Below are 16422 nucleotides of genomic sequence, written 5' to 3'. Positions count from 1 at the left end.
TTGAGTGTGTGTGTGAGAGTGTGTCTGTGTGTGTGTGTGTGTGTCTGTCTGTGTGTGTGTTTGAGTGTGAGTGTGAGTGTGTCTGTGTGTGTGTGTGCGTGTGTGTGTCTGTGTGAGTGTGTGTGTCTGTCTGTCTGTCTGTGTGTGTGTGGGTGTGTGTGAATAAAAATGTTCTATTACTATGCTAAAAACAAACCCAAAAGTCTTTTGGGGCTTCATTGTAGTGAAATAGACTTAAATTCACCCTCTAGTCCTGATGTCTTTGGCTCTGGCTGTTTCCTAATACTGCGTAACAAAAGCTTTCACAAAGGACAATTCCACTACAAAAGCAGCAAAGCAATTCAGACTATTGATGATTAACTAACAGACCAACACACTGGATCAGCTCAATCTGTTTAAGTTGCACCATTTTAAATATGATCCTATTTATTGAAAGTTCAAGAATAGATAACACTCAAGTATTTTTCCTTCTACAGTAATAAATAAACATTGAATAATTGGAAGTATACACAGAGATCAGGTCATAATTTGTTTTTTGGGGGAGGGTTGACTCATCTGCTTTGCCTCATTGCTAATTGAGATGCAAATGTATTTTACATTTAAATGTCTCATAGTTTTAGATTAACGGCTTAACACTATTGATTATCATTGTTGAGTTTTGACAGTGATGAATTAGATTTCTTGATTTGCTAAATTCATACAAAACAATGACTTGAATATTTTTATTTTATAAATATATATATATATATATATATATTTTTAATAAATTTTGATATTTTTTTAGGGATTAAAGTAAAAAATGTATAAAACCCGGAGATTGTAATGAACAAAAATGAATTAAAAGCCTGAAATTCTAGATTTTTTTTTCCCCTTTGTGATAAAATAATTCATGATAATATTAATATTAAATAATTTTTAATAAATTATATAAAGATTATTTATTTAAAGAAAATGACTTTAAAAGCCTGAAAGTTTTTTCCTTTGTGATTCAATGATTCATGATCATTTTAATATTAAATGTGTGCCAAATATTATAAATAATAAATTTAAATTATAATGTTAATATCAAATCATATTTTGGAACAGTTAATTTAAATGTTACAACATTTGCAAGTTCCCTGACAAAATATTTGTTTAGTATTTTTACTTATATAATATTTTCTAAAAATATATTACTAAAAATATGTACAGGTATACACTTATAAATATTTTTAATATTCATAAAATTATTAATATTTAATACAATTTTTGACTTGAATAAACCCAGTAAATTTAGATGTTACTCATTCAAATATTTTTATATTAAGATATTTTTTTCAAATATTATATTTATAGAACTACTCATATTTATTCATTTATAAACATTCATGCAATTTATATAATATTTTTATATTTTTATTTATATTTTATTTTTTATAGTATTTTTTACTATTTATGGTATTTCGGCTGAACATAGGCATTGCTAGACCCTATTTAGGAGGGCTTCAGCCCCCAAAATTAAGTCTCAGCACCCCCAAAAATATGTGACTGTAATCAGCAGGCAAATCTGTGTTACGCTACTATTGTTGTCTTTTTGTATAGTCATGCACAAAAATAATAAATATGATTTGTCGTCAGTTGTGGGAAAAACACTTATGATGCTTAAACACTCTTCTGAATTTCCTTTGTTCATTTGTAGATATACTAACATTAGTTAACGACATTAGTAGCAATGAACAATTAATCTATACTGTTAATTGCAACATTTACTAAATTGGATGCTAACATTATATACATTATATACATATACATTTTAATGCTAACATTAAAGCATTATGAGCTAACAATGAATAATTGTATTTTCATAAATTTACATTAACCAAGATTAATAAATGCTGTGTAAATATATTGTTCATTGTTAGATAATGATACCTAATGCATTGACTAATGTTAACGAATGCAACCTTATTGTAAAGTGTTACCATTTTTAGTAATAAGTAGATAACAAAAAAGATGAGCAGATGCAGATGAAACATGTTGCCAATAAATAGACAGTTTATATTCTTTAAGTGGTTTCGGTTATTTTTATAACTTTATAAATATTATAATGAATAGCTGGCTAGCTTGAATGATGTAAACACAGATAAATCTATGCAACAGAGTGCAATACATTAAATGTGCACATCTTTATAGTGTTATTGGGGCTGAGCATAACCCCCTAAGATTCAAATCCTAGAATCGCCCCTATCACCATGCTACATTTGTGCATGTGTACATATGATATTTGATTTGTACCCTGTCAGGTCACGGCTGTTGTTTCAGAACTCATACAGATCATCACAAGTCTATAATGACTCTCATAATCTCATGAATTATTCATGAGCTGACCAGTTTATCAGCGCATGACACCTCTCAGCTGAGGCTTCCTGCCGTCTCAAATCACCTGCTCATGTGGAAACTCTTCACCAGGGCGACAGAGGGGGTGTGAACCGTCTCCTAGGTGATGCTTTCCGTTGCCATGTCTCTGCCACTCACACAAACAGCAAAGACAACCCATGGGAGAGAGAGAGAGAGAGAGAGAGAGAGATAGAGAGAGAGACACACTCACACACACACACACACAGAGGGAGAGAGAGGGGAGGATAGAGGAAGCAGTTCTCATATCTTCTAGGTGTGGATTGTAGCTTGTTTTTACTATGGCCCCATTACAGGACCAGTAACAAGGGCTGCTGTGAGATCAAATGGGCACTTTCGAGCAGAATGTATCATCTGCAACAACGCAGCACTGAGATGAGATGGACGTGCATGCATGCAGCTGCAGGCACAAATGCATCGGGATCTCTCATGCGAGCGGCTGCCTGCAGTGGGATGGCTGATTGAGCGCTTGTGTGACTGTGTGTGAGAGCGTGTTTTAATTCAGCCTCACAAAGCCTCTTCCAAGGAGAGGCTTCTGAATTCATCACACAACGGCAAGGTAAGAAATGTTTCTGCATGCATATGCAACCTATGATCATGCTCTCAAATGGTTTGTAGGGAAAAAGGCAGAGCAAATGAAATGATGTTGAGATTCATTGGTGGTGATGCTTTGTGCTGCATCCTTGGAGAGAGACAGAGATAGTGGGTGATGGGAGAAATGCACTAAGACGACAATAAAGGAGCATTTTGAAAGGCTAAACAGGAGGTAAAGCTGTGAAAGACTGCAGTGATTTGGAAATACTGTCACCCTCCCCTCACACAACACCTCAAACTCCTCTCTAAATATTCGTCCACACAGCAGCAGAATACGGTTGTCAGTCCTGTTTTAGACCCCGTTCACACCTGGTGTAAGATCAATTTAAGGCGGTCGGATCACAAGTGGACATCGCAAGATACCGGTCCTACTGAGGTCACTGAGATTTTGCCAAGTGTCTAAAAGGTACGACATGTAATCCCATAGAGACCAACAAATCAACTAAATGAAATTCAAATCGATACAATACAGGCATCAAATTTGATGCATTCTAAATGTATTCGCCATCGGTCTGGGGAGGCACGGGTGTTCGTTGGGTGTTCTGTACCTGTGAAAGATCAGGGTTTAAGCACCCCAAGGTCCCCACAAAGAAGCATAGTCCTAACCCTAACCTGACCTTACCTAACCTAACCTACCTAATCTAACCTTACCTTACCTAACCTAATATAACCCTAATCTAACCGAACCTACTTAATCTAAAATAACCTGACCTAACCTAATATAACCAAACCTTACCTCACCTAATAAAACCCTAATCTAACGTAACCTAATATAACCCTAATCTAATCTAACCTAACCTTACCTAAAATAATATAACCCTAATCTAACCTAACTTTACCTAAACTAATACAACCCTAATATAATCTAACCTAACTTTAACTAACCTAATATAACCCTAATCTAATCTAACTTTACCTAACCTAATATAACCCTAATCTAATCTAACCTAACCTTACCTAACCTAATATAACCCTAATCTAACCTAATTTTACCTAACCTAATATAACCCTAATCTAACCTAATTTTACCTAACCTAATATAACCCTAATCTAACCTAACTTTACCTAAACTAATATAACCCTAATCTAACCTAACTTTATCTAACCTAATACAAACCTAATATGATCTAACCTAACTTTAACTAACCTAATACAACCCTAATCTAATCTAACTTTACCTAAACTAATATAACCCTAATCTAACCTAATTTTACCTAACCTAATATAACCCTAATCTAACATAACTTTACCTAACCTAATATAACCCTAATCTAACCTAACCTTAACTAACATAATATAACCCTAATCTACCCTAATTTTCCTAACCTAATATAACCCTAATCTAACCTAACCTTAAATAACCTAATATAAACCTAATCTAATTTGACCTAACTTTACCTAAACTAATATAACCCTAATCTAACCGAACCTACTTAATCTAAAATAACCTGACCTAACCTAATATAACCAAACCTTACCTCACCTAATAAAACCCTAATCTAACGTAACCTAATATAACCCTAATCTAATCTAACCTAACCTTACCTAAAATAATATAACCCTAATCTAACCTAACTTTACCTAAACTAATACAACCCTAATATAATCTAACCTAACTTTAACTAACCTAATATAACCCTAATCTAATCTAACTTTACCTAACCTAATATAACCCTAATCTAATCTAACCTAACCTTACCTAACCTAATATAACCCTAATCTAACCTAATTTTACCTAACCTAATATAACCCTAATCTACCCTAATTTTCCTAACCTAATATAACCCTAATCTAACCTAACCTTAAATAACCTAATATAAACCTAATCTAATTTAACCTAACCTTACCTAAACTAATATAACCCTAATCTAACCTAACTTTACCTAACCTAATATAACCATAATCTAATCTAACCTAACCTTACCTAGCCTTACCTAAACTAATATAACACTAATCTAACCTAATTTTACCTAACCTAATATAACCCTAATCTAACCTAACTTTATCTAACCTAATATAACCCTAATCTAAGCTAACCTTACCTAACCTAACCTAAACTAATATAACCCTAATCTAACATAACATTACCTAAACTAATATAACCCTAATCTAACCTAACCTAACCTAACTTTACCTAAACTAATATAACCCTAATATAACCTAACTTTACCTAACCTAATATAACCCTAATTGAACCTAACCTGACCTAACATTACCTAACCTAATATAACCCTAACCTAACGCTACCTAACCTAACCCTAATCTAACCTAACCTAACCTAACCTTACCTAACCTAATATAACCCTAACCTAATCTAACCTAACCTTACCTAACCTAATATAACTCTAACTTGACTTAACCTGACCTAACCTTACCCTAACATACCTAATCTAACCTAATATAACCTAATATGACTCTAACCTAACCTAACCTTACCTAACCTAATATAACCCTAACCTAATCTAACCTAACCTTACCTAACCTAATATAACTCTAACTTGACTTAACCTGACCTAACCTTACCCTAACATACCTAATCTAACCTAATATAACCTAATATGACTCTAACCTAACCTAACCTTACCTAACCTAATATAACTCTAACTTGACCTAACCTAACCTGACCTAAACTTACCCTAACATACCTAAACTAACCTAATATAACTCTAACCTAACTTTACCTAACCTAGCTAATCTAACCTAACCCTACCTAACCTAATATAACTCTAACCTAACCTAACCTTACCTAACCTAATATAACTCTAACTTGACTTAACCTAACCTGACCTAAACTTACCCTAACTTACCTAAACTAACCTAATATAACTCTAACCTAACTTTACCTAACCTAGCTAATCTAACCTAACCCTACCTAACCTAATATAACTCTAACTTGACCTAACCTAACCTGACCTAAACGTACCCTAACATACATAAACTAACTTAATATAACTCTAACCTAACTTTACCTAACCTAGCTAATCTAACCTAACCCTACCTAACCTAATATAACTCTAACCTAACCTAACCTTACCTAACCTAATATAACTCTAACTTGACCTAACCTAACCTGACCTAACCTTACCCTAACATACCTAAACTAACCTAATATAATTCTAACCTAACCCTAACCTCAAGACCCCTAATGCTATTTAAATCTAAATGGTAAAATTAGGGGCTAAATGTTTTTGAACCCTAATTTCTCTAACCCTGAAATAAATAAATAAATAAATAAATAAATAATAATAATAATAATAATAATAATAATAATAATAATAATAATAATAATATATATATAACCTAACCTTCTAACCTTACCTAAACTAATATAACCCAAATCTAACCTAACCTTACCTAACCTATATATATATATATATCTTTTTTTCTTTTTTTTTCTTATCAAAAAAATGGGGTCGTTCCCCTAACCTAACCCTTAAAATAACCTGCCTCTAAAGTTAGATGGAAATTATAGTTTGATAAGAATTGTGCAAGATGGTAGAGGAAAAATATACTGAAATTGACTGAAACTTTAAAGTTTATTTTTAGGAAATTAACTTTCACAATATGCAGCAACACTGGTAATCTTTATGAAGGCATTTTTTTCTTACTATTTAAAACAAACGGTGTGTCCCCTGTTTATGTTAAATACTTCAATTTAATAATTCAAATTGAGAATTCATTACCTCTCACCCTTAAAATGAACATCAACTCATATTTAAAGCGTAAATCGAAGCATAAATACGTATAAATAGGACTATAATCAAAAATTAAGAACTATATTGGATGTTACAATAAAAATAAAATTCAAAATAAAAAAACAGATTAATTCAATATAGGGGCATTTTTTGCCCCCACATTTTTAATTACTGGGGCATTTTTGTCTCTTTCAGTGGCATTTTTGCCTTGAGCTCCCTTAAAGGAATATTCCTGGTTCAATACAAGTTAAGCTCAATCATCAGCATTTGAGGCATAATGTTGATTACTTTTACTAATTACTAATGACTAATTTTTTTGTGGTAATCAACATTATGCCACAAATGCTGTCGATTGAGCTTAACTTGTATTCCTTTCATTTCTAAACCTGTGACCAAACACCTGAAAGGATTAAATCATCGGGAGTAGTTTTGAATAAAAATTCAATCTTTACACACAATGCAAATTCCTCATATTTTCTATAGTGTCTGTCTTGATGCATACAGATGTTACTAAAGGCTCTCGCAAGTTATAGAGGTTTTTAGACAGACATTGAGTGTGTTTACATGCACAGCAATATGCTGATGATAACTACCAAAAACCAGCTTATTCAATAAATCCGACAACGTTCTAGATAACTCTCATCACATTACACAACTGACACAGTTGGTCTACTCACCCAGGAAAAATTACAAATGAGATCTCTTTCATATCTAAATTGCTTCTCTCAGACAGAAATGAGATTAAATGTAGACTTTTGCTCAAGTCTCCTGCTTCTCAGAAGTTTCTCGTGAGAAAAAGTCTCTAGTAATCTCACATATCTCCTCTAGAGCTTCAGAAGAGATCTCAACAATGTCTCAAACTGTGCTCAGATTTGCTCAAGATACCAAAGTCTGCAATCAAAGGGTTTCAGTACCAACTCAGAGTGTTTCCATCACATTTATCCAATTTATATTTACTGATTTGTGGTTAAATATGATCAGGACATTTTCTTGAAAGGTTTCATGAGATTCACCCTGAGGCCACGTCCACACTAATCCATTTTCATCTGAAAACACATTGCGTTCGCTACGTTTACTATGTTGACCAATATGGGTTATTAATGGCTGGTGCTGATACCAATATCTGGAGTGCATGTTGGCTGATGGCCAATATAAATACTGATATGCATCATACAAATTAACAACAGCAAATCAGATCTACACAAAATTTCTAAAGTGAAACAAAGACTTATTTTAAACAATCTTTACTCAAATTTGCTTAAGCTGGAAAAAGCAACAACCTTGAAAACAGAAATCTATTGGTAGATTTTGAAACTGACACAAGGGGAAGTTAACATTTCTGTTCATCAGCCAAGTGAACAAGGTTATCGGCCAATGCCGATAATCGCAAAATGGACAAATATCAGCCGATTAATCGGCCTGACCGATATATCGGTCTATCAATTACGTTCACGCCTCTCATCCACACTGGAACAGCGGCTTCCTACACCGAAAATGGAGACATTTGAAAACACTCTCCATTACTGCATACTTAGGAAGCTCAATACGTTTGGAAAATGAAGAGGGAGGTTTCAAACTTAACCTCTTAAACTCTATGGAGTCCCATGGAAACATAAATCAGGCATACGTATGTGGTATCGCATGAAAGCTTAGAATCTGAACTTTTCAGAGAATACCATCACTTCTGCATTTATGTTACTTAAAATAACAAAATAAAGCCTGAAATCCACCTAGAGGTCATGTGGTAGAAATATTAATATGAATATAAAAGTCTTTCACATAGCATTTAAATAGATAATTATAGTTTTTTCCCCTAATACCACAGTTCGCTAAATTTTCAAAGGAATAACAAAGTGAAATTTGATTTCTGTACGACATCAAATATAAACGTCTCCTTTTTAATGCGATGATTACTACTGCTGTAAGCCACAAATAGCCACAAACATTATATCTGCTTTTACCTTAGGGAGTTTTCTACAAAATGAGCCATTGTTTACTTGTCTGTGAGCTTGTCTGGCTGAATAATCCAATGTTATATCTTAGATGTCATGAACAAAATAGCAGGAAAAGCATGCAAAACGAATTATCGGAAATATATGTTATCAACAATTTATGATAAAATGTTATTTATCTTCGAAGGGGAGGGTTTCAGCTTTCTAATGACACCAAGATTGAGCTTCTAGTCCACTCTGAGGCCGAGATATTCGATGAAATAACAAGGGTGGTGCTTGAACTGAAAATTAGACTGAATGTCTATGGACGAGCACACACACACACACACACACACACACATATATATATATATATAATTATTGGAATTATTATATATCATTTATATTGAATTAACTTTGGGGGTCTTTCTGAGAAAATACATAAAATACAGATATGTGTTAATTATGATTATTTTGATTAATTAATCAGTATGTCATGTTATTAATTCGATTAAAAATTGTAATTAATTGATAGCTCTATTTGTGACATATAGTATTTTTTCTAAAATGTAGATGGCCTCAAAGTTAACAGAGAAGAACTAAAAGCAACAAAACTCCAATTTTTATTTGACGGTGTCTTTAAGATGGTCAAACTCACTTGCATTCACTGTTCAGTACAGGTCAGCAACTCTTGTGTAATTCCTCATCAATGGCTGATTCTCTATAGAGGAAGTGCAGATCATATAGAGGATACAGAGGGAGGAAATGAGTGACAGATGAGGAGCAGAGGTGAGAGCTATAGATGTGAATGAGGACAGATGACATACAGCTCGAGCATTTAGATTTTGTCACAGCATTTCTGAAGCACTGCTTCACACTTCACTGGCGTCACTGTGATGGGACTGTCACAGCAATGACAAACGATGCCACTCGCCCCATCCCAGACAAACATGAATAGGGAACAGGGGATTGCTTTCTTCATGGGACAGAGTCCAAATATTCCAAAGGGAATAAGGTGGTAAAAAGTGAAGAAAATATAAAGAGACATCCAAATCAAGAGATGAAGATGGCAAACAGCCACAAAATACATCATTGGTTTGGGTTTGGCACAAGTGACAAAAAAAGATTTCAAGTTGGATTCTAGTCTCCAAGTATTGTTCCATTGAGGGCTTTGATTATAATTAGTTGAAGGTAAGATGAAAACATTTCAATAAGGCAATCTTTGCATAGCCAGACTTTTGTCTGTTGGCATAAAGTCTGGTCTTCATTGATCTGGTCTTAAAGAATCGCATTACTATACCTACAGTTTCGCAAAATTATTTTTACATGGCTCTTTTCAAGTATGGCAGCAGTTTTGCAGCAGTTATTGAGACGCAATGGAAGCCCTGAACTGCACTGTGAAAAATGTTTTTTACTAGGTAAATTCTTTCTTTTTTTTTAGGTGTCTTAGTGCCTTCCTGAGCCTATATCCTAAATGGATTTTTTTTCTCTCAAACTTTTTTTTTTCGCTCAAATTTTTTTTCTGTCAATTGTTTTTCTCTCTCAAAGAAATGTTCAAAAAAAAAAAAAAAAAAAATGTTTTTTCAAAATAATATTTTTTTCCTCTCAAAATGTTTTTTTTTTTCTCTCAACATTTTTTCTCTCTCTCAAATAAATTGTTTCTTTTTCTAAATTTTTTTTTCTGCTGAACACGAGAACATTTTTTATTTTTTTTGCTTGCTAGCTAACAATTAGCATGAAATCTTACAAGGTGACAGATGATGGCTGTGGTACTTGATCTGTTGATTTATAGTTGTATAATACTCTAAAAAGAATGTTTTGCAAATCTTAATCAAGGAAAGAAACAAATATAATGTTTGAGAGTCTACTAATACATGAAATCCCACAATTAAATTAATATACCTCAGGTTTCATATGCTTCATATGGCATTTGTTGTCAAGTGTAACAACGGGAGTTATTTCTAATTGTTTGATGGCATTCACCACCGGCAATATGGATGCGCTTTTTTAATTTGTTGGCCTATATAACCATGCGCTAGATAGATGTATTTGCCCGTTTTGACACCTCACGCTGTGTTTTTATATATATATATATATATATATATATATATATATATATATATATAATAATAATTAACAAAATATTCATTATAAGGTGAACTATAATTATAGAGTGATACATAAAGTAAAATAATAAATTCAAAAGGAATTTATTGGGGCATTTAGTTAGTTGTTATTAACTCTTTTTAGTATTATTAATGTTGTTTTAATGTAACTGGTTGTTTCATATAAAGTCACCATTAGGGTGATTAGTGTTCCCTTTGATGAAGTTGTATCCTCTTCAATCCAGGTAATTTTTCCTTGTGCATGTAAATGTACATAGCTGAATGTAAACTTCTTTGGGGAATCCATCCAGTTGTTATTTTCTTTTAAGACAATTAAATTAGGTAGAAACAATAATATTAAAGCTAATTTGAAACAACGTGCTATTAGTTGTTAAATCGTATTCATGTGACATACCTTTTTAAGGAAAAAGTTGAATGAACTGATACATTTGTGTATATCTAACAAAAGTTTTCTAGTTATGCTGACATAAAATGACCATAAGTTGAATTTACTTAAAAAGGGTGATGCAAAAATTAGAAGCAGACCGATATATCGGTTTTACGAATTAATCGGTGCCGATAGTTGCTTTTTTTTTAAAATATCGGTTATCGGCAAAAATCAATGGCAATAGTTGACATTCAATAGTTTTTTTAATTCATCCGTGTTCCTCTGAAAATTACGTTTAAAAAAAAAATATTAATCCCCTTTGGAATGCCCAATTCCCACTACTTAGTAGGTCCTCGTGGTGGTGCGGTTACTCGCCTCAATCCAGGTGGTGGAGGACAAGTCTCAGTTGCCTCCGCTTCTGAGACCGTCAATCCGTGCATCTTATCACGTGACTCGTTGTGCATGACACCGCGGAGACTCACAGCATGTGGAGGCTCATGCTACTCTCCACGATCCACGCACAACTCACCACACGCCCCATTGAGAGCGAGAACCACTAATCATGACCACGAGGAGGTTACCCCATGTGACCCTACCCTCCCTAGCAACCAGGCCAATTTGGTTGCTTAGGAGACCTGGCTGGAGTCACTCAGCACACCCTGGATTCGAACTCGCGACTCCAGGGGTGGTAGCCAGCGTCAGTACTCGCTGAACTACCCAGGCCCCAACAACAGTTTTTTCTAACTCCTCCATGTTCCTCTGAAAATTACGTTTTTTAAAATGAAGCGAGGGCTTGCAAAGAAAAATGCGACTATATGGAAATGTCACTCATCAGCACATTCTTCATGTTTCCAACTTTATATTGTGAAAAAAAAAATAAAAAGCTTAATTTGGTAAATATTAAATGCATTGTAACGGACCCAAGTCTATGTCATTTCAAAATAAGAGTCCCTTGTGTGTTTCAGGCATGTTTACAGTTAAAAGTCCAACGGTATGCACCCAATCTTCTTTTTTATTATTTTATTGGGATTTTGGTTGAAAAATAAACTACATCTGGGATTTTATTCAGTTATTCATTTTGGACTCTGGCCTCTATGGCCTCTAAGAAAATCGATTTTAAAAACTATCAGCCAATTAATTGGTTATCAACCTTTTCCACCACCTAAGTTTTTTCAGTATCTGCAAAATCCACTATCGGTCGACCTCTAGCAAAAATGCTACATATATTTTAAGTAAATCCAACACATAATTTTTTTTTCAGTGTACATGCTGATTATTTCACAGACATCACTAAAAAATAAAGCAGAATATGCCGTAGTAAATTTAGCTAACTGTGTTCATGCCATCAGAAACAGTGACTATTTTGTCCCATAGAGATGCAAACTAACGGCCAGAAAAGAACAACAAAAAATTAATCATGGCCCTTTGTAGGCAAATGTAGTTCAAGCTCTCACGAGGGACGTTCACCACATCAATAAATAAAACCCCAGAGAACTGGTTCAGCTTCGTACTGCTGTCCTGATGAGACATCTTTATCTGCTGAGAGTACAATTATTTAAGGGACTCCCAGAAGACCAGAACATCTTTGATTAAACCGAGCAAGAGGCCACTGAGTTCATCAACCAGAATTTTACAGACAAACTCTTCAACCATGCGTCCTGTTTAATGTGCTAACATAGAGACAAATTATATTCAAAACTACTTTATATTCAAAAGTCTTTGACTGAAAAGTAAAAAGTGTTGCAAAAGCATGCAGTGTCTGCTAAATTTAGTCAACGGGAATGATGCACAATCTCTTTCCCTGCATTGGCATCATCAGTTTTAAGCGATTTACTGGAGCTGTATCCGTGTCACTGGGATTCACACTGACTAAACTCTCATTTCGCCCACAGAATCCCTCTCAAACTACAGCTGAAATACTCACTGACTTCTCAGGTCAATATCAACACTTAACGTTGGACAAAAAGCCATTTTAACACCGTTCTCAAGTGAGAGATGTGTTTAACTCATGATAAATACAGGTCAGGGTCTGGAAATTTGCCTGATACATTTTTAAACACATTTTCATTAAACATTTATTAAGAAAACTCATGAAGTGTCATCCTTCCAGTCTAAGTAGGTTAAGATGCAAGAAGTAAGATGTAAACTAAGGTTTATTGTTGGTCTCTTTGGGCACGTTTTATTGACGAATCAGCATCCAGGACTGAATCCGATTTGCCGATATCGATAACTAAGGTGGTGGAAAAGGCCGATAACCGATTAATCGGCCGATTGTTTTTTAAAATCGATTTATAGAATGATACAAATATTTCTCGGTCTTTCTTTACTATGAAGGGAACAGACACTGAGACTACAAGAGTCCAAAATGAATAAATTTCCAGATGCAGTTTAAAACAAGCCATTGTTTAAAGGTGTAGTATGTAAGATTCAGAAACCCTTGTTATTAGTGACACCTGTGGCCATTAAGTGAACTGCAGCAGCTACCTGTTGCTCGCGCTCGTGCACACACTCCGTAGGGACGCGAGCGAGCATCGACCAAAACAATGACGTAACGTACAAAGAGACTGAACGTGATTCACCGGCATCATGCTGACAGATGAGGTAGCATAATTAAAATTACACAGTTATGATTGTTTTACTACAAACTTTGAGACTAAACTAAAACTACTTATCAGCTAACATAGCATACTGATACACAGATACAGCTACATACTACCCAACTATACCAGACAGTTTACTGTTGCACTATTGTATGTTTTGAATGTCACATGTTGTACTACGATCAAGAAACCAGCGTATTTGCTTAAATTTATCCTGTATACCTGACTTTTAGTATAAAGAGAAGATCGTTGAAATTATTTGAAAGTTACGAAGCAAGGTAGCTTGCGATTCGTCAGCGTTAGCAGGCAAGATCAAGTTATCTAAAATGACACAGATCAATCCTTATGGCACTATATTTCACATGCTTTGCAGTTATGTAAGTTTACCCGTCCAATAAGAATTCCCAAAACCGAACGATGTCCCTCCAGGAATCAAATGCCCTGCCGATGTTCACTCTAGTTTTCGCTCGACCACGATCACGTTCCCGCTTAGCCAGACGGGATTCAGTATAAGGCTCTCGGAAGTGCGCATGAACGTCACATCCTTTGGATTTAACTGGCAAAAGCGACCCGCTCTCTTCGCATGAAAATCAGTCTACAGGCTTTAATAGGCAACCTAGGAAGTCCGGGAAGGGCTCATTTTTTAAGTTACGTTACAGGCCGTTTACACATCGGCAAAAAATTGTTTCATACTGCACCTTTAACCACAATTCTAATAATAACCAGAACAATTTGGTGCATAACATGGGACTATTAACTATAAACAAGCCTTAAAACACACGAGGACTCTTATTTTGAAACTACAGAGACTTGGCTCCGTTACAATGCTCTATATGTAAGTATATACCAAATAAATATTTTTATTGTCTATATATTCACCAGATTAAGAGTTCTGTGTATATATATATATATATATATATATATATATATATATATATATATATATATATATATATATATTTCACAAGATGGGGTTTATTGATGAGGAATTAAAAAAATGAGGAATTAAAAATAAAACTATCAGCATAAATATTTACCGATAACCGATAATCTGATTAATCGCTAAAACTGATATCTGAAACTAAGGTACAAAAAGGGCATTTGTTTCTAGAACATGGCACAAAACATTTGCTGTTATAGATTGTTTCTCCATAACTTTCTGCAGTAAAGTGTTGCTTGACATGAATATTACGGGTAAATAATTGTTAAGGAAAATAAAATGACATTTATTTGCAAGTCAACCATCAAAAACGGTTTTTACAACAATCGTCTACTAATTTACATAAGCATAATAACGAACGATTCATCAGTATCACTTGATGAGCGACAGATGGTAGTGGTAGGCTTGGGTAGGGGCAGTGGTGGCTTGGCGATTAAGGCTCTGGGTTACTGACTAGATGGTCAGGGGTTCAAGCCCCAACACTGCCACGATGCCACCGTTGGGCCCTTGAGCAAGGCCCTTGGCCCCATCTGCTCCAGGGGCGCTGTACTGTGGCTGACCCTGCGCTCTGACCCCAGCTTGGCTGGGATATGCAAAAACATAGGGGCAGTGGTGGCTCAGTGGCTAAGGCTCTGGGTTACTGATCAGAAGGTTGGGGGTTCAAACCCCAGCACTGCCAAGATGCCACTGTTGGGCCCTTGAGCAAGGCCCTTGACCCTATCTGCCCATATCATGGCTGACCCTGCACTCTGACCTTTTTTTTTTTTTTAAAGGATGGTGATTACACTGATGCTTTAATAAATTATTAAACATTTATTAAGTAAAGATAAAATGCTGCCTATTCTTCCAGTGTAAGTTATAATTAGATATTGTGTAACATGCATTGAGTGATTGTTCACTTTCAAAGTTTAAACATGCATTGTCATTTTTGATAGTTTATATTCTTAAAATGAAAGTTGAGCTTCATGATGTAGAACTCTATTAAGATATACTGTATATTCTGTATGTAAGGGAAGTCGAGTCAAAACAATTAAGGAGAAACCAAAATGGCAAATCAAAACAACAGTCTCACAACATCTTTCTTTGGGTGTGTGAATGGTTTAAAACAGCTTTCAAATACAACCCAAGATGGAGCCAAAATTGTTTATCGTACAAAAATATACAAAACTATCCTGAAAATTAAGCATTAAATGTATTAATGTTACAATAAACTGCATAGGCAAAAACAACATTTGTTATTTTAATATTTGATAACATAATTGTAACAGGGTTTAAGATGGGCAAGGAGGAGGCGGGAACCGGCTGAACAGTCAAAATAATGTTTAATGAAAACTTAAAAAGACACAAACATAAACACACACGGCAGCTGCGTGTGGCTCTCTCTCTCTCTAACTGCCGCATCCAGCTCGGCTTTATCCCTCTCCTCGGCTGATTAGCCCGATTGGAGGCTGGCCGTGCCCACTCACCACGCCATCGCCTGGTTCTCGACCACTACTCCACCCTCTGGCGGACAACAGCCGCTCCTCCCTGGGCAGACCGGAGCGAGTCCTCCGAACCCTGGCAGATGGAACGCCCCTCCACGTTCTGCCGGCCAGTAGCGAGCCCCTCCACCAATGGCAGCAGCTCCACCATTCCAGGTGGCCGGCAGCGAGCCCCTCCTCCCCTCGCGGACGGTGGCTATTCCTCCATCCCCAGGTGGACGGCCAAGGCTGCTCCTTTGGGCAGACAGCAGTGGCGAGGACTCCACGACAGCGCATCCCTCCTCCTTCCTGGGT

General features: G+C 35.3%; 1 protein-coding gene across 1 annotated transcript in view; it reads left to right on the top strand.

Annotated features, from left to right (window-relative positions):
- Window positions 1-2625: 2625 nt before the first annotated feature.
- LOC127455177 (serine/threonine-protein kinase PAK 4-like) overlaps window positions 2626-16422 on the top strand; it is a 43150-nt gene continuing 29353 nt past the window's right edge. The window contains exon 1 of the mRNA XM_051722837.1: window positions 2626-2953. The gene's annotated coding sequence lies outside the window, so the exon portion shown is untranslated. The remainder of the gene's footprint in view (window positions 2954-16422) is intronic.

The sequence above is a fragment of the Myxocyprinus asiaticus genome, chromosome 17, assembly GCF_019703515.2.
Source record: "Myxocyprinus asiaticus isolate MX2 ecotype Aquarium Trade chromosome 17, UBuf_Myxa_2, whole genome shotgun sequence".
Classification (NCBI taxonomy): domain Eukaryota; kingdom Metazoa; phylum Chordata; class Actinopteri; order Cypriniformes; family Catostomidae; genus Myxocyprinus; species Myxocyprinus asiaticus.
Note: the sequence above shows the minus strand (reverse complement) of the source record. Positions and strands in the feature narration are given on the sequence as shown.